The sequence below is a fragment of the Mixophyes fleayi genome, chromosome 10 (genome assembly GCF_038048845.1).
Source record: "Mixophyes fleayi isolate aMixFle1 chromosome 10, aMixFle1.hap1, whole genome shotgun sequence".
Classification (NCBI taxonomy): domain Eukaryota; kingdom Metazoa; phylum Chordata; class Amphibia; order Anura; family Limnodynastidae; genus Mixophyes; species Mixophyes fleayi.
In genome coordinates this window covers 42,997,502-43,022,637 of record NC_134411.1, presented here as the reverse complement: position 1 = coordinate 43,022,637, position 25,136 = coordinate 42,997,502, and the positions used below count along the sequence as shown (strand labels likewise).

General features: G+C 36.2%; 7 non-coding genes across 7 annotated transcripts; all 7 read left to right on the top strand.

Annotated features, from left to right (window-relative positions):
• Positions 1-681: 681 nt before the first annotated feature.
• On the top strand, positions 682-753 carry TRNAQ-CUG (transfer RNA glutamine (anticodon CUG)). The gene has a single exon. It is a non-coding gene; the product is annotated as a tRNA-Gln (tRNA).
• Positions 754-2,612: 1,859 nt separating this feature from the next.
• On the top strand, positions 2,613-2,684 carry TRNAQ-CUG (transfer RNA glutamine (anticodon CUG)). Its single transcript has one exon. It is a non-coding gene; the product is annotated as a tRNA-Gln (tRNA).
• A 1,859-nt stretch (positions 2,685-4,543) lies between these two features.
• Positions 4,544-4,615, top strand: TRNAQ-CUG (transfer RNA glutamine (anticodon CUG)). Its single transcript has one exon. It is a non-coding gene; the product is annotated as a tRNA-Gln (tRNA).
• A 7,658-nt stretch (positions 4,616-12,273) lies between these two features.
• TRNAQ-CUG (transfer RNA glutamine (anticodon CUG)) lies at positions 12,274-12,345 on the top strand. Its single transcript has one exon. It is a non-coding gene; the product is annotated as a tRNA-Gln (tRNA).
• A 5,723-nt stretch (positions 12,346-18,068) lies between these two features.
• TRNAQ-CUG (transfer RNA glutamine (anticodon CUG)) lies at positions 18,069-18,140 on the top strand. Its single transcript has one exon. It is a non-coding gene; the product is annotated as a tRNA-Gln (tRNA).
• Positions 18,141-21,930: 3,790 nt separating this feature from the next.
• On the top strand, positions 21,931-22,002 carry TRNAQ-CUG (transfer RNA glutamine (anticodon CUG)). Its single transcript has one exon. It is a non-coding gene; the product is annotated as a tRNA-Gln (tRNA).
• Positions 22,003-23,861: 1,859 nt separating this feature from the next.
• On the top strand, positions 23,862-23,933 carry TRNAQ-CUG (transfer RNA glutamine (anticodon CUG)). Its single transcript has one exon. It is a non-coding gene; the product is annotated as a tRNA-Gln (tRNA).
• Positions 23,934-25,136: the final 1,203 nt, after the last annotated feature.

Genomic DNA, 25,136 nt, shown 5'->3' with positions numbered 1-25,136 from the left:
ACTTGCTGCTTTTTCAGTAATAATATCACAGAACTATAACGATTGTGGGACAGCTAGAAATATGTTTTAAATGTAATGTAGTAGATTTTAGTCACAGTGCTCAAATATGCTGGAAAAGATCTTATATGGAAATCTCCCAGCGCTTCAATTGATAGATAATGAACCTATACATCCAAAGGCACAAGTACAATTTTAGGGCTCTGAGCTGTCCTAGGCTACATTCACTGGAAGTGAAATGGAGCTTGTACATTAGTCAAAATCAAACTCCATTGATCACTTTGGTAAAAACTATTTTGATGCCGCTTATTGCTTTCATGGTCTGAACGGTATGCATAGACACCATTTAAGCCATAGCAATCTATTCATTAGTATTTGGACAAGCACCAAAGGGCGATACAATATAGAGAGTTTCTATCTGGTAATTACATTTTAAATACTTTTCCTAAAAGTGTTATCTGTATTTTTTGTACTTTTAAGTTTGTTCAACATAATAAAAATCAAAAGGTAAGATGTATTTTTTATTAAGAGAAAATGAAATATTTATCCATACTGTGTACGCAATAGTTTTAAACCAGAATGTAGCAGGCGAAAACAAATTATTCCAATAAGAAGATACAACCCTATAGGCAGACACGGGTGCTCCAGTCCTAAAGGAATAAACAAGTCAGATTTTACACAGATGGTGCCATGGTGTAATGGTTAGCACTCTGGACTCTGAATCCAGCGATCTGAGTTCAAATCTCAGTGGGACCTTGATAGAATTTTTCCTATAGATGGAAATGAAGAGATAAATACAGTTCAATGTATGGAAATCTAGCTAACAGAGACAAAATTAAACAAATACAAGAGGCACAAAATAGCATTTTCTGAATAAACAGCTAAATTATTCATGAGGTAAAAATTTTAAAAAATAAAATAAAACAGTGACACTCCATGCAATACTATGCATGTCTATTAAGATTGTTGTTACAGAGCAAAGTAGTTAACACTGCTGCCTCAGATGGGTCCAATTGAAAAACAGACCATAATCCACTACTGTGGGGTTTGTATTTCTTCTAAATACTAGGATAGCTTTTACCCAGGTGCCCCTGCCCAAGTACAGTCCAAAAAACATTCAAATATGCTATTTGGCCTCTGATAAAAAATAGCCCAGGGTTCCTGTGTGGTAGAGAATTTAAACTGAACACCCCAATGGGACAGGGACTAATGAGAATGGATACATTCTGATTTGTAAAACACTATAATATGCAGACACTATATCAATAAAGGATAAACACCATGCTAACAGTATATATAAAACAGATTTTAATTCAAAGCAGAAGCATTTACTGTTGCAGGATAATTCAAAGAAAAGTTAGCTAAAACAAGATACTAAACTGAAAACATATGAAAGAAAATTCTGCATGAGCTTGGTTGGGGGAATCAGTGGTGAATTCTGTAGATTTCTGGCATTCTAGCTCTTCAGTCTGATTTCACATCATGGGATAGTCCTTTAACGTGGATGTCCACTTTTTGATTAGTCTGCAGTATCTTGCTTGGTCTCCGATGATGATTTTCCTCCTATTACCTGAATCTTGGAAGCAATTGCTGTGAACTTGAAATACAGGAATAACAAGTCCCTACATTCTGCTATTAGAACTCAGTCGAAGCATTCTTTTGAGCAATATGGGAGACTTATGGGCAGCCTCACTTTCCCCAAGATACATATCAGCCTGATCAAATCCTATTGGCACTCTGATTCAGATAGCTGGGATCCCCAGGAGATGAGTCTCCTAAGTTTCCTGCAGCACTTTGTCCAAAAGAGGATTGTACATGAAGGTGACCACACACAGCTGTCCAACACATAGACGTTATTATATGGGAATGGGACCAGTTATTCAGAAACCTGTTATGCAGCAGGATGTTAAGAAAACCATTGGTAAAATGTTAATACTTGCTGCTTTTTCAGTAATAATATCACAGAACTATAACGATTGTGGGACAGCTAGAAATATGTTTTAAATGTAATGTAGTAGATTTTAGTCACAGTGCTCAAATATGCTGGAAAAGATCTTATATGGAAATCTCCCAGCGCTTCAATTGATAGATAATGAACCTATACATCCAAAGGCACAAGTACAATTTTAGGGCTCTGAGCTGTCCTAGGCTACATTCACTGGAAGTGAAATGGAGCTTGTACATTAGTCAAAATCAAACTCCATTGATCACTTTGGTAAAAACTATTTTGATGCCGCTTATTGCTTTCATGGTCTGAACGGTATGCATAGACACCATTTAAGCCATAGCAATCTATTCATTAGTATTTGGACAAGCACCAAAGGGCGATACAATATAGAGAGTTTCTATCTGGTAATTACATTTTAAATACTTTTCCTAAAAGTGTTATCTGTATTTTTTGTACTTTTAAGTTTGTTCAACATAATAAAAATCAAAAGGTAAGATGTATTTTTTATTAAGAGAAAATGAAATATTTATCCATACTGTGTACGCAATAGTTTTAAACCAGAATGTAGCAGGCGAAAACAAATTATTCCAATAAGAAGATACAACCCTATAGGCAGACACGGGTGCTCCAGTCCTAAAGGAATAAACAAGTCAGATTTTACACAGATGGTGCCATGGTGTAATGGTTAGCACTCTGGACTCTGAATCCAGCGATCTGAGTTCAAATCTCAGTGGGACCTTGATAGAATTTTTCCTATAGATGGAAATGAAGAGGTAAATACAGTTCAATGTATGGAAATCTAGCTAACAGAGACAAAATTAAACAAATACAAGAGGCACAAAATAGCATTTTCTGAATAAACAGCTAAATTATTCATGAGGTAAAAATTTAAAAAAATAAAATAAAACAGTGACACTCCATGCAATACTATGCATGTCTATTAAGATTGTTGTTACAGAGCAAAGTAGTTAACACTGCTGCCTCAGATGGGTCCAATTGAAAAACAGACCATAATCCACTACTGTGGGGTTTGTATTTCTTCTAAATACTAGGATAGCTTTTACCCAGGTGCCCCTGCCCAAGTACAGTCCAAAAAACATTCAAATATGCTATTTGGCCTCTGATAAAAAATAGCCCAGGGTTCCTGTGTGGTAGAGAATTTAAACTGAACACCCCAATGGGACAGGGACTAATGAGAATGGATACATTCTGATTTGTAAAACACTATAATATGCAGACACTATATCAATAAAGGATAAACACCATGCTAACAGTATATATAAAACAGATTTTAATTCAAAGCAGAAGCATTTACTGTTGCAGGATAATTCAAAGAAAAGTTAGCTAAAACAAGATACTAAACTGAAAACATATGAAAGAAAATTCTGCATGAGCTTGGTTGGGGGAATCAGTGGTGAATTCTGTAGATTTCTGGCATTCTAGCTCTTCAGTCTGATTTCACATCATGGGATAGTCCTTTAACGTGGATGTCCACTTTTTGATTAGTCTGCAGTATCTTGCTTGGTCTCCGATGATGATTTTCCTCCTATTACCTGAATCTTGGAAGCAATTGCTGTGAACTTGAAATACAGGAATAACAAGTCCCTACATTCTGCTATTAGAACTCAGTCGAAGCATTCTTTTGAGCAATATGGGAGACTTATGGGCAGCCTCACTTTCCCCAAGATACATATCAGCCTGATCAAATCCTATTGGCACTCTGATTCAGATAGCTGGGATCCCCAGGAGATGAGTCTCCTAAGTTTCCTGCAGCACTTTGTCCAAAAGAGGATTGTACATGAAGGTGACCACACACAGCTGTCCAACACATAGACGTTATTATATGGGAATGGGACCAGTTATTCAGAAACCTGTTATGCAGCAGGATGTTAAGAAAACCATTGGTAAAATGTTAATACTTGCTGCTTTTTCAGTAATAATATCACAGAACTATAACGATTGTGGGACAGATAGAAATATGTTTTAAATGTAATGTAGTAGATTTTAGTCACAGTGCTCAAATATGCTGGAAAAGATCTTATATGGAAATCTCCCAGCGCTTCAATTGATAGATAATGAACCTATACATCCAAAGGCACAAGTACAATTTTAGGGCTCTGAGCTGTCCTAGGCTACATTCACTGGAAGTGAAATGGAGCTTGTACATTAGTCAAAATCAAACTCCATTGATCACTTTGGTAAAAACTATTTTGATGCCGCTTATTGCTTTCATGGTCTGAACGGTATGCATAGACACCATTTAAGCCATAGCAATCTATTCATTAGTATTTGGACAAGCACCAAAGGGCGATACAATATAGAGAGTTTCTATCTGGTAATTACATTTTAAATACTTTTCCTAAAAGTGTTATCTGTATTTTTTGTACTTTTAAGTTTGTTCAACATAATAAAAATCAAAAGGTAAGATGTATTTTTTATTAAGAGAAAATGAAATATTTATCCATACTGTGTACGCAATAGTTTTAAACCAGAATGTAGCAGGCGAAAACAAATTATTCCAATAAGAAGATACAACCCTATAGGCAGACACGGGTGCTCCAGTCCTAAAGGAATAAACAAGTCAGATTTTACACAGATGGTGCCATGGTGTAATGGTTAGCACTCTGGACTCTGAATCCAGCGATCTGAGTTCAAATCTCAGTGGGACCTTGATAGAATTTTTCCTATAGATGGAAATGAAGAGGTAAATACAGTTCAATGTATGGAAATCTAGCTAACAGAGACAAAATTAAACAAATACAAGAGGCACAAAATAGCATTTTCTGAATAAACAGCTAAATTATTCATGAGGTAAAAATTTAAAAAAATAAAATAAAACAGTGACACTCCATGCAATACTATGCATGTCTATTAAGATTGTTGTTACAGAGCAAAGTAGTTAACACTGCTGCCTCAGATGGGTCCAATTGAAAAACAGACCATAATCCACTACTGTGGGGTTTGTATTTCTTCTAAATACTAGGATAGCTTTTACCCAGGTGCCCCTGCCCAAGTACAGTCCAAAAAACATTCAAATATGCTATTTGGCCTCTGATAAAAAATAGCCCAGGGTTCCTGTGTGGTAGAGAATTTAAACTGAACACCCCAATGGGACAGGGACTAATGAGAATGGATACATTCTGATTTGTAAAACACTATAATATGCAGACACTATATCAATAAAGGATAAACACCATGCTAACAGTATATATAAAACAGATTTTAATTCAAAGCAGAAGCATTTACTGTTGCAGGATAATTCAAAGAAAAGTTAGCTAAAACAAGATACTAAACTGAAAACATATGAAAGAAAATTCTGCATGAGCTTGGTTGGGGGAATCAGTGGTGAATTCTGTAGATTTCTGGCATTCTAGCTCTTCAGTCTGATTTCACATCATGGGATAGTCCTTTAACGTGGATGTCCACTTTTTGATTAGTCTGCAGTATCTTGCTTGGTCTCCGATGATGATTTTCCTCCTATTACCTGAATCTTGGAAGCAATTGCTGTGAACTTGAAATACAGGAATAACAAGTCCCTACATTCTGCTATTAGAACTCAGTCGAAGCATTCTTTTGAGCAATATGGGAGACTTATGGGCAGCCTCACTTTCCCCAAGATACATATCAGCCTGATCAAATCCTATTGGCACTCTGATTCAGATAGCTGGGATCCCCAGGAGATGAGTCTCCTAAGTTTCCTGCAGCACTTTGTCCAAAAGAGGATTGTACATGAAGGTGACCACACACAGCTGTCCAACACATAGACGTTATTATATGGGAATGGGACCAGTTATTCAGAAACCTGTTATGCAGCAGGATGTTAAGAAAACCATTGGTAAAATGTTAATACTTGCTGCTTTTTCAGTAATAATATCACAGAACTATAACGATTGTGGGACAGCTAGAAATATGTTTTAAATGTAATGTAGTAGATTTTAGTCACAGTGCTCAAATATGCTGGAAAAGATCTTATATGGAAATCTCCCAGCGCTTCAATTGATAGATAATGAACCTATACATCCAAAGGCACAAGTACAATTTTAGGGCTCTGAGCTGTCCTAGGCTACATTCACTGGAAGTGAAATGGAGCTTGTACATTAGTCAAAATCAAACTCCATTGATCACTTTGGTAAAAACTATTTTGATGCCGCTTATTGCTTTCATGGTCTGAACGGTATGCATAGACACCATTTAAGCCATAGCAATCTATTCATTAGCATTTGGACAAGCACCAAAGGGCGATACAATATAGAGAGTTTCTATCTGGTAATTACATTTTAAATACTTTTCCTAAAAGTGTTATCTGTATTTTTTGTACTTTTAAGTTTGTTCAACATAATAAAAATCAAAAGGTAAGATGTATTTTTTATTAAGAGAAAATGAAATATTTATCCATACTGTGTACGCAATAGTTTTAAACCAGAATGTAGCAGGCGAAAACAAATTATTCCAATAAGAAGATACAACCCTATAGGCAGACACGGGTGCTCCAGTCCTAAAGGAATAAACAAGTCAGATTTTACACAGATGGTGCCATGGTGTAATGGTTAGCACTCTGGGGCCTCTGAATCCAGCGATCTGAGTTCAAATCTCAGTGGGACCTTGATAGAATTTTTCCTATAGATGGAAATGAAGAGGTAAATACAGTTCAATGTATGGAAATCTAGCTAACAGAGACAAAATTAAACAAATACAAGAGGCACAAAATAGCATTTTCTGAATAAACAGCTAAATTATTCATGAGGTAAAAATTTTAAAAAATAAAATAAAACAGTGACACTCCATGCAATACTATGCATGTCTATTAAGATTGTTGTTACAGAGCAAAGTAGTTAACACTGCTGCCTCAGATGGGTCCAATTGAAAAACAGACCATAATCCACTACTGTGGGGTTTGTATTTCTTCTAAATACTAGGATAGCTTTTACCCAGGTGCCCCTGCCCAAGTACAGTCCAAAAAACATTCAAATATGCTATTTGGCCTCTGATAAAAAATAGCCCAGGGTTCCTGTGTGGTAGAGAATTTAAACTGAACACCCCAATGGGACAGGGACTAATGAGAATGGATACATTCTGATTTGTAAAACACTATAATATGCAGACACTATATCAATAAAGGATAAACACCATGCTAACAGTATATATAAAACAGATTTTAATTCAAAGCAGAAGCATTTACTGTTGCAGGATAATTCAAAGAAAAGTTAGCTAAAACAAGATACTAAACTGAAAACATATGAAAGAAAATTCTGCATGAGCTTGGTTGGGGGAATCAGTGGTGAATTCTGTAGATTTCTGGCATTCTAGCTCTTCAGTCTGATTTCACATCATGGGATAGTCCTTTAACGTGGATGTCCACTTTTTGATTAGTCTGCAGTATCTTGCTTGGTCTCCGATGATGATTTTCCTCCTATTACCTGAATCTTGGAAGCAATTGCTGTGAACTTGAAATACAGGAATAACAAGTCCCTACATTCTGCTATTAGAACTCAGTCGAAGCATTCTTTTGAGCAATATGGGAGACTTATGGGCAGCCTCACTTTCCCCAAGATACATATCAGCCTGATCAAATCCTATTGGCACTCTGATTCAGATAGCTGGGATCCCCAGGAGATGAGTCTCCTAAGTTTCCTGCAGCACTTTGTCCAAAAGAGGATTGTACATGAAGGTGACCACACACAGCTGTCCAACACATAGACGTTATTATATGGGAATGGGACCAGTTATTCAGAAACCTGTTATGCAGCAGGATGTTAAGAAAACCATTGGTAAAATGTTAATACTTGCTGCTTTTTCAGTAATAATATCACAGAACTATAACGATTGTGGGACAGCTAGAAATATGTTTTAAATGTAATGTAGTAGATTTTAGTCACAGTGCTCAAATATGCTGGAAAAGATCTTATATGGAAATCTCCCAGCGCTTCAATTGATAGATAATGAACCTATACATCCAAAGGCACAAGTACAATTTTAGGGCTCTGAGCTGTCCTAGGCTACATTCACTGGAAGTGAAATGGAGCTTGTACATTAGTCAAAATCAAACTCCATTGATCACTTTGGTAAAAACTATTTTGATGCCGCTTATTGCTTTCATGGTCTGAACGGTATGCATAGACACCATTTAAGCCATAGCAATCTATTCATTAGCATTTGGACAAGCACCAAAGGGCGATACAATATAGAGAGTTTCTATCTGGTAATTACATTTTAAATACTTTTCCTAAAAGTGTTATCTGTATTTTTTGTACTTTTAAGTTTGTTCAACATAATAAAAATCAAAAGGTAAGATGTATTTTTTATTAAGAGAAAATGAAATATTTATCCATACTGTGTACGCAATAGTTTTAAACCAGAATGTAGCAGGCGAAAACAAATTATTCCAATAAGAAGATACAACCCTATAGGCAGACACGGGTGCTCCAGTCCTAAAGGAATAAACAAGTCAGATTTTACACAGATGGTGCCATGGTGTAATGGTTAGCAATCTGGGGACTCTGAATCCAGCGATCTGAGTTCAAATCTCAGTGGGACCTTGATAGAATTTTTCCTATAGATGGAAATGAAGAGGTAAATACAGTTCAATGTATGGAAATCTAGCTAACAGAGACAAAATTAAACAAATACAAGAGGCACAAAATAGCATTTTCTGAATAAACAGCTAAATTATTCATGAGGTAAAAATTTTAAAAAATAAAATAAAACAGTGACACTCCATGCAATACTATGCATGTCTATTAAGATTGTTGTTACAGAGCAAAGTAGTTAACACTGCTGCCTCAGATGGGTCCAATTGAAAAACAGACCATAATCCACTACTGTGGGGTTTGTATTTCTTCTAAATACTAGGATAGCTTTTACCCAGGTGCCCCTGCCCAAGTACAGTCCAAAAAACATTCAAATATGCTATTTGGCCTCTGATAAAAAATAGCCCAGGGTTCCTGTGTGGTAGAGAATTTAAACTGAACACCCCAATGGGACAGGGACTAATGAGAATGGATACATTCTGATTTGTAAAACACTATAATATGCAGACACTATATCAATAAAGGATAAACACCATGCTAACAGTATATATAAAACAGATTTTAATTCAAAGCAGAAGCATTTACTGTTGCAGGATAATTCAAAGAAAAGTTAGCTAAAACAAGATACTAAACTGAAAACATATGAAAGAAAATTCTGCATGAGCTTGGTTGGGGGAATCAGTGGTGAATTCTGTAGATTTCTGGCATTCTAGCTCTTCAGTCTGATTTCACATCATGGGATAGTCCTTTAACGTGGATGTCCACTTTTTGATTAGTCTGCAGTATCTTGCTTGGTCTCCGATGATGATTTTCCTCCTATTACCTGAATCTTGGAAGCAATTGCTGTGAACTTGAAATACAGGAATAACAAGTCCCTACATTCTGCTATTAGAACTCAGTCGAAGCATTCTTTTGAGCAATATGGGAGACTTATGGGCAGCCTCACTTTCCCCAAGATACATATCAGCCTGATCAAATCCTATTGGCACTCTGATTCAGATAGCTGGGATCCCCAGGAGATGAGTCTCCTAAGTTTCCTGCAGCACTTTGTCCAAAAGAGGATTGTACATGAAGGTGACCACACACAGCTGTCCAACACATAGACGTTATTATATGGGAATGGGACCAGTTATTCAGAAACCTGTTATGCAGCAGGATGTTAAGAAAACCATTGGTAAAATGTTAATACTTGCTGCTTTTTCAGTAATAATATCACAGAACTATAACGATTGTGGGACAGCTAGAAATATGTTTTAAATGTAATGTAGTAGATTTTAGTCACAGTGCTCAAATATGCTGGAAAAGATCTTATATGGAAATCTCCCAGCGCTTCAATTGATAGATAATGAACCTATACATCCAAAGGCACAAGTACAATTTTAGGGCTCTGAGCTGTCCTAGGCTACATTCACTGGAAGTGAAATGGAGCTTGTACATTAGTCAAAATCAAACTCCATTGATCACTTTGGTAAAAACTATTTTGATGCCGCTTATTGCTTTCATGGTCTGAACGGTATGCATAGACACCATTTAAGCCATAGCAATCTATTCATTAGCATTTGGACAAGCACCAAAGGGCGATACAATATAGAGAGTTTCTATCTGGTAATTACATTTTAAATACTTTTCCTAAAAGTGTTATCTGTATTTTTTGTACTTTTAAGTTTGTTCAACATAATAAAAATCAAAAGGTAAGATGTATTTTTTATTAAGAGAAAATGAAATATTTATCCATACTGTGTACGCAATAGTTTTAAACCAGAATGTAGCAGGCGAAAACAAATTATTCCAATAAGAAGATACAACCCTATAGGCAGACACGGGTGCTCCAGTCCTAAAGGAATAAACAAGTCAGATTTTACACAGATGGTGCCATGGTGTAATGGTTAGCAATCTGGGGACTCTGAATCCAGCGATCTGAGTTCAAATCTCAGTGGGACCTTGATAGAATTTTTCCTATAGATGGAAATGAAGAGGTAAATACAGTTCAATGTATGGAAATCTAGCTAACAGAGACAAAATTAAACAAATACAAGAGGCACAAAATAGCATTTTCTGAATAAACAGCTAAATTATTCATGAGGTAAAAATTTTAAAAAATAAAATAAAACAGTGACACTCCATGCAATACTATGCATGTCTATTAAGATTGTTGTTACAGAGCAAAGTAGTTAACACTGCTGCCTCAGATGGGTCCAATTGAAAAACAGACCATAATCCACTACTGTGGGGTTTGTATTTCTTCTAAATACTAGGATAGCTTTTACCCAGGTGCCCCTGCCCAAGTACAGTCCAAAAAACATTCAAATATGCTATTTGGCCTCTGATAAAAAATAGCCCAGGGTTCCTGTGTGGTAGAGAATTTAAACTGAACACCCCAATGGGACAGGGACTAATGAGAATGGATACATTCTGATTTGTAAAACACTATAATATGCAGACACTATATCAATAAAGGATAAACACCATGCTAACAGTATATATAAAACAGATTTTAATTCAAAGCAGAAGCATTTACTGTTGCAGGATAATTCAAAGAAAAGTTAGCTAAAACAAGATACTAAACTGAAAACATATGAAAGAAAATTCTGCATGAGCTTGGTTGGGGGAATCAGTGGTGAATTCTGTAGATTTCTGGCATTCTAGCTCTTCAGTCTGATTTCACATCATGGGATAGTCCTTTAACGTGGATGTCCACTTTTTGATTAGTCTGCAGTATCTTGCTTGGTCTCCGATGATGATTTTCCTCCTATTACCTGAATCTTGGAAGCAATTGCTGTGAACTTGAAATACAGGAATAACAAGTCCCTACATTCTGCTATTAGAACTCAGTCGAAGCATTCTTTTGAGCAATATGGGAGACTTATGGGCAGCCTCACTTTCCCCAAGATACATATCAGCCTGATCAAATCCTATTGGCACTCTGATTCAGATAGCTGGGATCCCCAGGAGATGAGTCTCCTAAGTTTCCTGCAGCACTTTGTCCAAAAGAGGATTGTACATGAAGGTGACCACACACAGCTGTCCAACACATAGACGTTATTATATGGGAATGGGACCAGTTATTCAGAAACCTGTTATGCAGCAGGATGTTAAGAAAACCATTGGTAAAATGTTAATACTTGCTGCTTTTTCAGTAATAATATCACAGAACTATAACGATTGTGGGACAGCTAGAAATATGTTTTAAATGTAATGTAGTAGATTTTAGTCACAGTGCTCAAATATGCTGGAAAAGATCTTATATGGAAATCTCCCAGCGCTTCAATTGATAGATAATGAACCTATACATCCAAAGGCACAAGTACAATTTTAGGGCTCTGAGCTGTCCTAGGCTACATTCACTGGAAGTGAAATGGAGCTTGTACATTAGTCAAAATCAAACTCCATTGATCACTTTGGTAAAAACTATTTTGATGCCGCTTATTGCTTTCATGGTCTGAACGGTATGCATAGACACCATTTAAGCCATAGCAATCTATTCATTAGTATTTGGACAAGCACCAAAGGGCGATACAATATAGAGAGTTTCTATCTGGTAATTACATTTTAAATACTTTTCCTAAAAGTGTTATCTGTATTTTTTGTACTTTTAAGTTTGTTCAACATAATAAAAATCAAAAGGTAAGATGTATTTTTTATTAAGAGAAAATGAAATATTTATCCATACTGTGTACGCAATAGTTTTAAACCAGAATGTAGCAGGCGAAAACAAATTATTCCAATAAGAAGATACAACCCTATAGGCAGACACGGGTGCTCCAGTCCTAAAGGAATAAACAAGTCAGATTTTACACAGTTGGTGCCATGGTGTAATGGTTAGCACTCTGGACTCTGAATCCAGCGATCTGAGTTCAAATCTCAGTGGGACCTTGATAGAATTTTTCCTATAGATGGAAATGAAGAGGTAAATACAGTTCAATGTATGGAAATCTAGCTAACAGAGACAAAATTAAACAAATACAAGAGGCACAAAATAGCATTTTCTGAATAAACAGCTAAATTATTCATGAGGTAAAAATTTTAAAAAATAAAATAAAACAGTGACACTCCATGCAATACTATGCATGTCTATTAAGATTGTTGTTACAGAGCAAAGTAGTTAACACTGCTGCCTCAGATGGGTCCAATTGAAAAACAGACCATAATCCACTACTGTGGGGTTTGTATTTCTTCTAAATACTAGGATAGCTTTTACCCAGGTGCCCCTGCCCAAGTACAGTCCAAAAAACATTCAAATATGCTATTTGGCCTCTGATAAAAAATAGCCCAGGGTTCCTGTGTGGTAGAGAATTTAAACTGAACACCCCAATGGGACAGGGACTAATGAGAATGGATACATTCTGATTTGTAAAACACTATAATATGCAGACACTATATCAATAAAGGATAAACACCATGCTAACAATATATATAAAACAGATTTTAATTCAAAGCAGAAGCATTTACTGTTGCAGGATAATTCAAAGAAAAGTTAGCTAAAACAAGATACTAAACTGAAAACATATGAAAGAAAATTCTGCATGAGCTTGGTTGGGGGAATCAGTGGTGAATTCTGTAGATTTCTGGCATTCTAGCTCTTCAGTCTGATATCACATCATGGGATAGTCCTTTAACGTGGATGTCCACTTTTTGATTAGTCTGCAGTATCTTGCTTGGTCTCCGATGATGATTTTCCTCCTATTACCTGAATCTTGGAAGCAATTGCTGTGAACTTGAAATACAGGAATAACAAGTCCCTACATTCTGCTATTAGAACTCAGTCGAAGCATTCTTTTGAGCAATATGGGAGACTTATGGGCAGCCTCACTTTCCCCAAGATACATATCAGCCTGATCAAATCCTATTGGCACTCTGATTCAGATAGCTGGGATCCCCAGGAGATGAGTCTCCTAAGTTTCCTGCAGCACTTTGTCCAAAAGAGGATTGTACATGAAGGTGACCACACACAGCTGTCCAACACATAGACGTTATTATATGGGAATGGGACAAGTTATTCAGAAACCTGGTATGCAGCAGGATGTTAAGAAAACCATTGGTAAAATGTTAATACTTGCTGCTTTTTCAGTAATAATATCACAGAACTATAACGATTGTGGGACAGATAGAAATATGTTTTAAATGTAATGTAGTAGATTTTAGTCACAGTGCTCAAATATGCTGGAAAAGATCTTATATGGAAATCTCCCAGCGCTTCAATTGATAGATAATGAACCTATACATCCAAAGGCACAAGTACAATTTTAGGGCTCTGAGCTGTCCTAGGCTACATTCACTGGAAGTGAAATGGAGCTTGTACATTAGTCAAAATCAAACTCCATCGATCACTTTGGTAAAAACTATTTTGATGCCGCTTATTGCTTTCATGGTCTGAACGGTATGCATAGACACCATTTAAGCCATAGCAATCTATTCATTAGTATTTGGACAAGCACCAAAGGGCGATACAATATAGAGAGTTTCTATCTGGTAATTACATTTTAAATACTTTTCCTAAAAGTGTTATCTGTATTTTTTGTACTTTTAAGTTTGTTCAACATAATAAAAATCAAAAGGTAAGATGTATTTTTTATTAAGAGAAAATGAAATATTTATCCATACTGTGTACGCAATAGTTTTAAACCAGAATGAAGCAGGCGAAAACAAATTATTCCAATAAGAAGATACAACCCTATAGGCAGACACGGGTGCTCCAGTCCTAAAGGAATAAACAAGTCAGATTTTACACAGATGATGCCATGGTGTAATGGTTAGCACTCTGGACTCTGAGTCCAGTGATCTGAGTTCAAATCTCAGTGGGACCTTGATAGAATTTTTCCTATAGATGGAAATGCAGAGGTAAATACAGTTCAATGTATGGAAATCTAGCTAACAGAGACAAAATTAAACAAATACAAGAGGCACAAAATAGCATTTTCTGAATAAACAGCTAAATTATTCATGAGGTAAGAATTTAAAAAAATAAAATAAAACAGTGACACTCCATGCAATACTATGCATGTCTATTAAGATTGTTGTTACAGAGCAAAGTAGTTAACACTGCTGCCTCAGATGGGTCCAATTGAAAAACAGACCATAATCCACTACTGTGGGGTTTGTATTTCTTCTAAATACTAGGATAGCTTTTACCCAGGTACACCTGCCCAAGTACAGTCCAAAAAACATTCAAATATGCTATTTGGCCTCTGATAAAAAATAGCCCAGGGTTCCTGTGTGGTAGAGAATTTAAACTGAACACCCCAATGGGACAGGGACTAATGAGAATGGATACATTCTGATTTGTAAAACACTATAATATGCAGACACTATATCAATAAAGGATAAACACCATGCTAACAGTATATATAAAACAGATTTTAATTCAAAGCAGAAGCATTTACTGTTGCAGGATAATTCAAAGAAAAGTTAGCTAAAACAAGATACTAAACTGAAAACATATGAAAGAAAATTCTGCATGAGCTTGGTTGGGGGAATCAGTGGTGAATTCTGTAGATTTCTGGCATTCTAGCTCTTCAGTCTGATTTCACATCATGGGATAGTCCTTTAACGTGGATGTCCACTTTTTGATTAGTCTGCAGTATCTTGCTTGGTCTCCGATGATGATTTTCCTCCTATTACCTGAATCTTGGAAGCAATTGCTGTGAACTTGAAATACAGGAATAACAAGTCCCTACATTCTGCTCTAAGAACTCAGTCGAAGCATTCTTTTGAGCAATATGGGAGACTTATGGGCAGCCTCACTTTCCCCAAGATACATATCAGCCTGATCAAATCCTATTGGCACTCTGATTCAGATAGCTGGGATCCCCAGGAGATGAGTCTCCTAAGTTTCCTGCAGCACTTTGTCCAAAAGAGGATTGTACATGAAGGTGACCACACACAGCTGTCCAACACATAGACGTTATTATATGGGAATGGGACCAGTTATTCAGAAACCTGGTATGCAGCAGGATGTTAAGAAAACCATTGGTAAAATGTTAATACTTGCTGCTTTTTCAGTAATAATATCACAGAACTATAACGATTGTGGGACAGATAGAAATATGTTTTAAATGTAATGTAGTAGATTTTAGTCACAGTGCTCAAATATGCTGGAAAAGATCTTATATGGAAATCTCCCAGCGCTTCAATTGATAGATAATGAACCTATACATCCAAAGGCACAAGTACAATTTTAGGGCTCTGAGCTGTCCTAGGCTACATTCACTGAAAGTGAAATGGAGCTTGTACATTAGTCAAAATCAAACTCCATTGATCACTTTGGTAAAAACTATTTTGATGCCGCTTATTGCTTTCATGGTCTGAAAGGTATGCATAGACACCATTTAAGCCATAGCAATCTATTCATTAGTATTTGGACAAGCACCAAAGGGCGATACAATATAGAGAGTTTCTATCTGGTAATTACATTTTAAATACTTTTCCTAAAAGTGTTATCTGTATTTTTTGTACTTTTAAGTTTGTTCAACATAATAAAAATCAAAAGGTAAGATGTATTTTTTATTAAGAGAAAATGAAATATTTATCCATACTGTGTACGCAATAGTTTTAAACCAGAATGTAGCAGGCGAAAACAAATTATTCCAATAAGAAGATACAACCCTATAGGCAGACACGGGTGCTCCAGTCCTAAAGGAATAAACAAGTCAGATTTTACACAGATGGTGCCATGGTGTAATGGTTAGCAATCTGGGGACTCTGAATCCAGCGATCTGAGTTCAAATCTCAGTGGGACCTTGATAGAATTTTTCCTATAGATGGAAATGAAGAGGTAAATACAGTTCAATGTATGGAAATCTAGCTAACAGAGACAAAATTAAACAAATACAAGAGGCACAAAATAGCATTTTCTGAATAAACAGCTAAATTATTCATGAGGTAAAAATTTTAAAAAATAAAATAAAACAGTGACACTCCATGCAATACTATGCATGTCTATTAAGATTGTTGTTACAGAGCAAAGTAGTTAACACTGCTGCCTCAGATGGGTCCAATTGAAAAACAGACCATAATCCACTACTGTGGGGTTTGTATTTCTTCTAAATACTAGGATAGCTTTTACCCAGGTGCCCCTGCCCAAGTACAGTCCAAAAAACATTCAAATATGCTATTTGGCCTCTGATAAAAAATAGCCCAGGGTTCCTGTGTGGTAGAGAATTTAAACTGAACACCCCAATGGGACAGGGACTAATGAGAATGGATACATTCTGATTTGTAAAACACTATAATATGCAGACACTATATCAATAAAGGATAAACACCATGCTAACAGTATATATAAAACAGATTTTAATTCAAAGCAGAAGCATTTACTGTTGCAGGATAATTCAAAGAAAAGTTAGCTAAAACAAGATACTAAACTGAAAACATATGAAAGAAAATTCTGCATGAGCTTGGTTGGGGGAATCAGTGGTGAATTCTGTAGATTTCTGGCATTCTAGCTCTTCAGTCTGATTTCACATCATGGGATAGTCCTTTAACGTGGATGTCCACTTTTTGATTAGTCTGCAGTATCTTGCTTGGTCTCCGATGATGATTTTCCTCCTATTACCTGAATCTTGGAAGCAATTGCTGTGAACTTGAAATACAGGAATAACAAGTCCCTACATTCTGCTATTAGAACTCAGTCGAAGCATTCTTTTGAGCAATATGGGAGACTTATGGGCAGCCTCACTTTCCCCAAGATACATATCAGCCTGATCAAATCCTATTGGCACTCTGATTCAGATAGCTGGGATCCCCAGGAGATGAGTCTCCTAAGTTTCCTGCAGCACTTTGTCCAAAAGAGGATTGTACATGAAGGTGACCACACACAGCTGTCCAACACATAGACGTTATTATATGGGAATGGGACCAGTTATTCAGAAACCTGTTATGCAGCAGGATGTTAAGAAAACCATTGGTAAAATGTTAATACTTGCTGCTTTTTCAGTAATAATATCACAGAACTATAACGATTGTGGGACAGCTAGAAATATGTTTTAAATGTAATGTAGTAGATTTTAGTCACAGTGCTCAAATATGCTGGAAAAGATCTTATATGGAAATCTCCCAGCGCTTCAATTGATAGATAATGAACCTATACATCCAAAGGCACAAGTACAATTTTAGGGCTCTGAGCTGTCCTAGGCTACATTCACTGGAAGTGAAATGGAGCTTGTACATTAGTCAAAATCAAACTCCATTGATCACTTTGGTAAAAACTATTTTGATGCCGCTTATTGCTTTCATGGTCTGAACGGTATGCATAGACACCATTTAAGCCATAGCAATCTATTCATTAGTATTTGGACAAGCACCAAAGGGCGATACAATATAGAGAGTTTCTATCTGGTAATTACATTTTAAATACTTTTCCTAAAAGTGTTATCTGTATTTTTTGTACTTTTAAGTTTGTTCAACATAATAAAAATCAAAAGGTAAGATGTATTTTTTATTAAGAGAAAATGAAATATTTATCCATACTGTGTACGCAATAGTTTTAAACCAGAATGTAGCAGGCGAAAACAAATTATTCCAATAAGAAGATACAACCCTATAGGCAGACACGGGTGCTCCAGTCCTAAAGGAATAAACAAGTCAGATTTTACACAGTTGGTGCCATGGTGTAATGGTTAGCACTCTGGACTCTGAATCCAGCGATCTGAGTTCAAATCTCAGTGGGACCTTGATAGAATTTTTCCTATAGATGGAAATGAAGAGGTAAATACAGTTCAATGTATGGAAATCTAGCTAACAGAGACAAAATTAAACAAATACAAGAGGCACAAAATAGCATTTTCTGAATAAACAGCTAAATTATTCATGAGGTAAAAATTTTAAAAAATAAAATAAAACAGTGACACTCCATGCAATACTATGCATGTCTATTAAGATTGTTGTTACAGAGCAAAGTAGTTAACACTGCTGCCTCAGATGGGTCCAATTGAAAAACAGACCATAATCCACTACTGTGGGGTTTGTATTTCTTCTAAATACTAGGATAGCTTTTACCCAGGTGCCCCTGCCCAAGTACAGTCCAAAAAACATTCAAATATGCTATTTGGCCTCTGATAAAAAATAGCCCAGGGTTCCTGTGTGGTAGAGAATTTAAACTGAACACCCCAATGGGACAGGGACTAATGAGAATGGATACATTCTGATTTGTAAAACACTATAATATGCAGACACTATATCAATAAAGGATAAACACCATGCTAACAATATATATAAAACAGATTTTAATTCAAAGCAGAAGCATTTACTGTTGCAGGATAATTCAAAGAAAAGTTAGCTAAAACAAGATACTAAACTGAAAACATATGAAAGAAAATTCTGCATGAGCTTGGTTGGGGGAATCAGTGGTGAATTCTGTAGATTTCTGGCATTCTAGCTCTTCAGTCTGATATCACATCATGGGATAGTCCTTTAACGTGGATGTCCACTTTTTGATTAGTCTGCAGTATCTTGCTTGGTCTCCGATGATGATTTTCCTCCTATTACCTGAATCTTGGAAGCAATTGCTGTGAACTTGAAATACAGGAATAACAAGTCCCTACATTCTGCTATTAGAACTCAGTCGAAGCATTCTTTTGAGCAATATGGGAGACTTATGGGCAGCCTCACTTTCCCCAAGATACATATCAGCCTGATCAAATCCTATTGGCACTCTGATTCAGATAGCTGGGATCCCCAGGAGATGAGTCTCCTAAGTTTCCTGCAGCACTTTGTCCAAAAGAGGATTGTACATGAAGGTGACCACACACAGCTGTCCAACACATAGACGTTATTATATGGGAATGGGACAAGTTATTCAGAAACCTGGTATGCAGCAGGATGTTAAGAAAACCATTGGTAAAATGTTAATACTTGCTGCTTTTTCAGTAATAATATCACAGAACTATAACGATTGTGGGACAGATAGAAATATGTTTTAAATGTAATGTAGTAGATTTTAGTCACAGTGCTCAAATATGCTGGAAAAGATCTTATATGGAAATCTCCCAGCGCTTCAATTGATAGATAATGAACCTATACATCCAAAGGCACAAGTACAATTTTAGGGCTCTGAGCTGTCCTAGGCTACATTCACTGGAAGTGAAATGGAGCTTGTACATTAGTCAAAATCAAACTCCATCGATCACTTTGGTAAAAACTATTTTGATGCCGCTTATTGCTTTCATGGTCTGAACGGTATGCATAGACACCATTTAAGCCATAGCAATCTATTCATTAGTATTTGGACAAGCACCAAAGGGCGATACAATATAGAGAGTTTCTATCTGGTAATTACATTTTAAATACTTTTCCTAAAAGTGTTATCTGTATTTTTTGTACTTTTAAGTTTGTTCAACATAATAAAAATCAAAAGGTAAGATGTATTTTTTATTAAGAGAAAATGAAATATTTATCCATACTGTGTACGCAATAGTTTTAAACCAGAATGAAGCAGGCGAAAACAAATTATTCCAATAAGAAGATACAACCCTATAGGCAGACACGGGTGCTCCAGTCCTAAAGGAATAAACAAGTCAGATTTTACACAGATGATGCCATGGTGTAATGGTTAGCACTCTGGACTCTGAGTCCAGTGATCTGAGTTCAAATCTCAGTGGGACCTTGATAGAATTTTTCCTATAGATGGAAATGCAGAGGTAAATACAGTTCAATGTATGGAAATCTAGCTAACAGAGACAAAATTAAACAAATACAAGAGGCACAAAATAGCATTTTCTGAATAAACAGCTAAATTATTCATGAGGTAAGAATTTAAAAAAATAAAATAAAACAGTGACACTCCATGCAATACTATGCATGTCTATTAAGATTGTTGTTACAGAGCAAAGTAGTTAACACTGCTGCCTCAGATGGGTCCAATTGAAAAACAGACCATAATCAACTACTGTGGGGTTTGTATTTCTTCTAAATACTAGGATAGCTTTTACCCAGGTACACCTGCCCAAGTACAGTCCAAAAAACATTCAAATATGCTATTTGGCCTCTGATAAAAAATAGCCCAGGGTTCCTGTGTGGTAGAGAATTTAAACTGAACACCCCAATGGGACAGGGACTAATGAGAATGGATACATTCTGATTTGTAAAACACTATAATATGCAGACACTATATCAATAAAGGATAAAAACCATGCTAACAGTATATATAAAACAGATTTTAATTCAAAGCAGAAGCATTTACTGTTGCAGGATAATTCAAAGAAAAGTTAGCTAAAACAAGATACTAAACTGAAAACATATGAAAGAAAATTCTGCATGAGCTTGGTTGGGGGAATCAGTGGTGAATTCTGTAGATTTCTGGCATTCTAGCTCTTCAGTCTGATTTCACATCATGGGATAGTCCTTTAACGTGGATGTCCACTTTTTGATTAGTCTGCAGTATCTTGCTTGGTCTCCGATGATGATTTTCCTCCTATTACCTGAATCTTGGAAGCAATTGCTGTGAACTTGAAATACAGGAATAACAAGTCCCTACATTCTGCTCTAAGAACTCAGTCGAAGCATTCTTTTGAGCAATATGGGAGACTTATGGGCAGCCTCACTTTCCCCAAGATACATATCAGCCTGATCAAATCCTATTGGCACTCTGATTCAGATAGCTGGGATCCCCAGGAGATGAGTCTCCTAAGTTTCCTGCAGCACTTTGTCCAAAAGAGGATTGTACATGAAGGTGACCACACACAGCTGTCCAACACATAGACGTTATTATATGGGAATGGGACCAGTTATTCAGAAACCTGGTATGCAGCAGGATGTTAAGAAAACCATTGGTAAAATGTTAATACTTGCTGCTTTTTCAGTAATAATATCACAGAACTATAACGATTGTGGGACAGAAAGAAATATGTTTTAAATGTAATGTAGTAGATTTTAGTCACAGTGCTCAAATATGCTGGAAAAGATCTTATATGGAAATCTCCCAGCGCTTCAATTGATAGATAATGAACCTATACATCCAAAGGCACAAGTACAATTTTAGGGCTCTGAGCTGTCCTAGGCTACATTCACTGAAAGTGAAATGGAGCTTGTACATTAGTCAAAATCAAACTCCATTGATCACTTTGGTAAAAACTATTTTGATGCCGCTTATTGCTTTCATGGTCTGAAAGGTATGCATAGACACCATTTAAGCCATAGCAATCTATTCATTAGTATTTGGACAAGCACCAAAGGGCGATACAATATAGAGAGTTTCTATCTGGTAATTACATTTTAAATACTTTTCCTAAAAGTGTTATCTGTATTTTTTGTACTTTTAAGTTTGTTCAACATAATAAAAATCAAAAGGTAAGATGTATTTTTTATTAAGAGAAAATGAAATATTTATCCATACTGTGTACGCAATAGTTTTAAACCAGAATGAAGCAGGCGAAAACAAATTATTCCAATAAGAAGATACAACCCTATAGGCAGACACGGGTGCTCCAGTCCTAAAGGAATAAACAAGTCAGATTTTACACAGTTGGTGCCATGGTGTAATGGTTAGCACTCTGGACTCTGAATCCAGCGATCTGAGTTCAAATCTCAGTGGGACCTTGATAGAATGTTTCCTATAGATGGAAATGAAGAGGTAAATACAGTTCAATGTATGGAAATCTAGCTAACAGAGACAAAATTAAACAAATACAAGAGGCACAAAATAGCATTTTCTGAATAAACAGCTAAATTATTCATGAGGTAAAAATTTAAAAAAATAAAATAAAACAGTGACACTCCATGCAATACTATGCATGTCTATTAAGATTGTTGTTACAGAGCAAAGTAGTTAACACTGCTGCCTCAGATGGGTCCAATTGAAAAACAGACCATAATCCACTACTGTGGGGTTTGTATTTCTTCTAAATACTAGGATAGCTTTTACCCAGGTGCCCCTGCCCAAGTACAGTCCAAAAAACATTCAAATATGCTATTTGGCCTCTGATAAAAAATAGCCCAGGGTTCCTGTGTGGTAGAGAATTTAAACTGAACACCCCAATGGGACAAGGACTAATGAGAATGGATACATTCTGATTTGTAAAACACTTTAATATGCAGACACTATATCAATAAAGGATACACACCATGCTAACAGTATATATAAAACAGATTTTAATTCAAAGCAGAAGCATTTACTGTTGCAGGATAATTCAAAGAAAAGTTAGCTAAAACAAGATACTAAACTGAAAACATATGAAAGAAAATTCTGCATGAGCTTGGTTGGGGGAATCAGTGGTGAATTCTGTAGATTTCTGGCATTCTAGCTCTTCAGTCTGATTTCACATCATGGGATAGTCCTTTAACGTGGATGTCCACTTTTTGATTAGTCTGCAGTATCTTGCTTGGTCTCCGATGATGATTTTCCTCCTATTACCTGAATCTTGGAAGCAATTGCTGTGAACTTGAAATACAGGAATAACAAGTCCCTACATTCTGCTATTAGAACTCAGTCGAAGCATTCTTTTGAGCAATATGGGAGACTTATGGGCAGCCTCACTTTCCCCAAGATACATATCAGCCTGATCAAATCCTATTGGCACTCTGATTCAGATAGCTGGGATCCCCAGGAGATGAGTCTCCTAAGTTTCCTGCAGCACTTTGTCCAAAAGAGGATTGTACATGAAGGTGACCACACACAGCTGTCCAACACATAGACGTTATTATATGGGAATGGGACCAGTTATTCAGAAACCTGTTATGCAGCAGGATGTTAAGAAAACCATTGGTAAAATGTTAATACTTGCTGCTTTTTCAGTAATAATATCACAAAACTATAACGATTGTGGGACAGATAGAAATATGTTTTAAATGTAATGTAGTAGATTTTAGTCACAGTGCTCAAATATGCTGGAAAAGATCTTATATGGAAATCTCCCAGCGCTTCAATTGATAGATAATGAACCTATACATCCAAAGGCACAAGTACAATTTTAGGGCTCTGAGCTGTCCTAGGCTACATTCACTGGAAGTGAAATGGAGCTTGTACATTAGTCAAAATCAAACTCCATTGATCACTTTGGTAAAAACTATTTTGATGCCGCTTATTGCTTTCATGGTCTGAACGGTATGCATAGACACCATTTAAGCCATAGCAATCTATTCATTAGTATTTGGACAAGCACCAAAGGGCGATACAATATAGAGAGTTTCTATCTGGTAATTACATTTTAAATACTTTTCCTAAAAGTGTTATCTGTATTTTTTGTACTTTTAAGTTTGTTCAACATAATAAAAATCAAAAGGTAAGATGTATTTTTTATTAAGAGAAAATGAAATATTTATCCATACTGTGTACGCAATAGTTTTAAACCAGAATGAAGCAGGCGAAAATAAATTATTCCAATAAGAAGATACAACCCTATAGGCAGACACGGGTGCTCCAGTCCTAAAGGAATAAACAAGTCAGATTTTACACAGTTGGTTCCATGGTGTAATGGTTAGCACTCTGGACTCTGAATCCAGTGATCTGAGTTCAAATCTCAGTGGGACCTTGATAGAATTTTTCCTATAGATGGAAATGAAGAGGTAAATACAGTTCAATGTATGGAAATCTAGCTAAGAGAGACAAAATTAAACAAATACAAGAGGCACAAAATAGCATTTTCTGAATAAACAGCTAAATTATTCATGAGGTAAGAATTAAAAAAAAATAAAATAAAACAGTGACACTCCATGCAATACTATGCATGTGTATTAAGATTGTTGTTACAGAGCAAAGTAGTTAACACTGCTGCCTCAGATGGGTCCAATTGAAAAACAGACCATAATCCACTACTGTGGGGTTTGTATTTCTTCTAAATACTAGGATAGCTTTTACCCAGGTACACCTGCCCAAGTACAGTCCAAAAAACATGCAAATATGCTATTTGGCCTCTGATAAAAAATAGCCCAGGGTTCCTATGTGGTAGAGAATTTAGACTGAACACCCCAATGGGACAGGGACTAATGAGAATGGATACATTCTGATTTGTAAAACACTATAATATGCAGACACTTAATCAATAAAGGATAAACACCATGCTAACAGTATATATAAAACAGATTTTAATTCAAAGCAGAAGCATTTACTGTTGCAGTATAATTCAAAGAAAAGTTAGCTAAAACAAGATACTAAACTGAAAACATATGAAAGAAAATTCTGCATGAGCTTGGTTGGGTGAATCAGTGGTGAATTCTGTAGATTTCTGGCATTCTAGCTCTTCAGTCTGATTTCACATCATGGGATAGTCCTTTAACGTGGATGTCCACTTTTTGATTAGTCTGCAGTATCTTGCTTGGTCTCCGATGATGATTTTCCTCCTATTACCTGAATCTTGGAAGCAATTGCTGTGAACTTGAAATACAGGAATAACAAGTCCCTACATTCTGCTATTAGAACTCAGTCGAAGCATTCTTTTGAGCAATATGGGAGACTTATGGGCAGCCTCACTTTCCCCAAGATACATATCAGCCTGATCAAATCCTATTGGCACTCTGATTCAGATAGCTGGGATCCCCAGGAGATGAGTCTCCTAAGTTTCCTGCAGCACTTTGTCCAAAAGAGGATTGTACATGAAGGTGACCACACACAGCTGTCCAACACATAGACGTTATTATATGGGAATGGGACCAGTTATTCAGAAACCTGTTATGCAGCAGGATGTTAAGAAAACCATTGGTAAAATGTTAATACTTGCTGCTTTTTCAGTAATAAT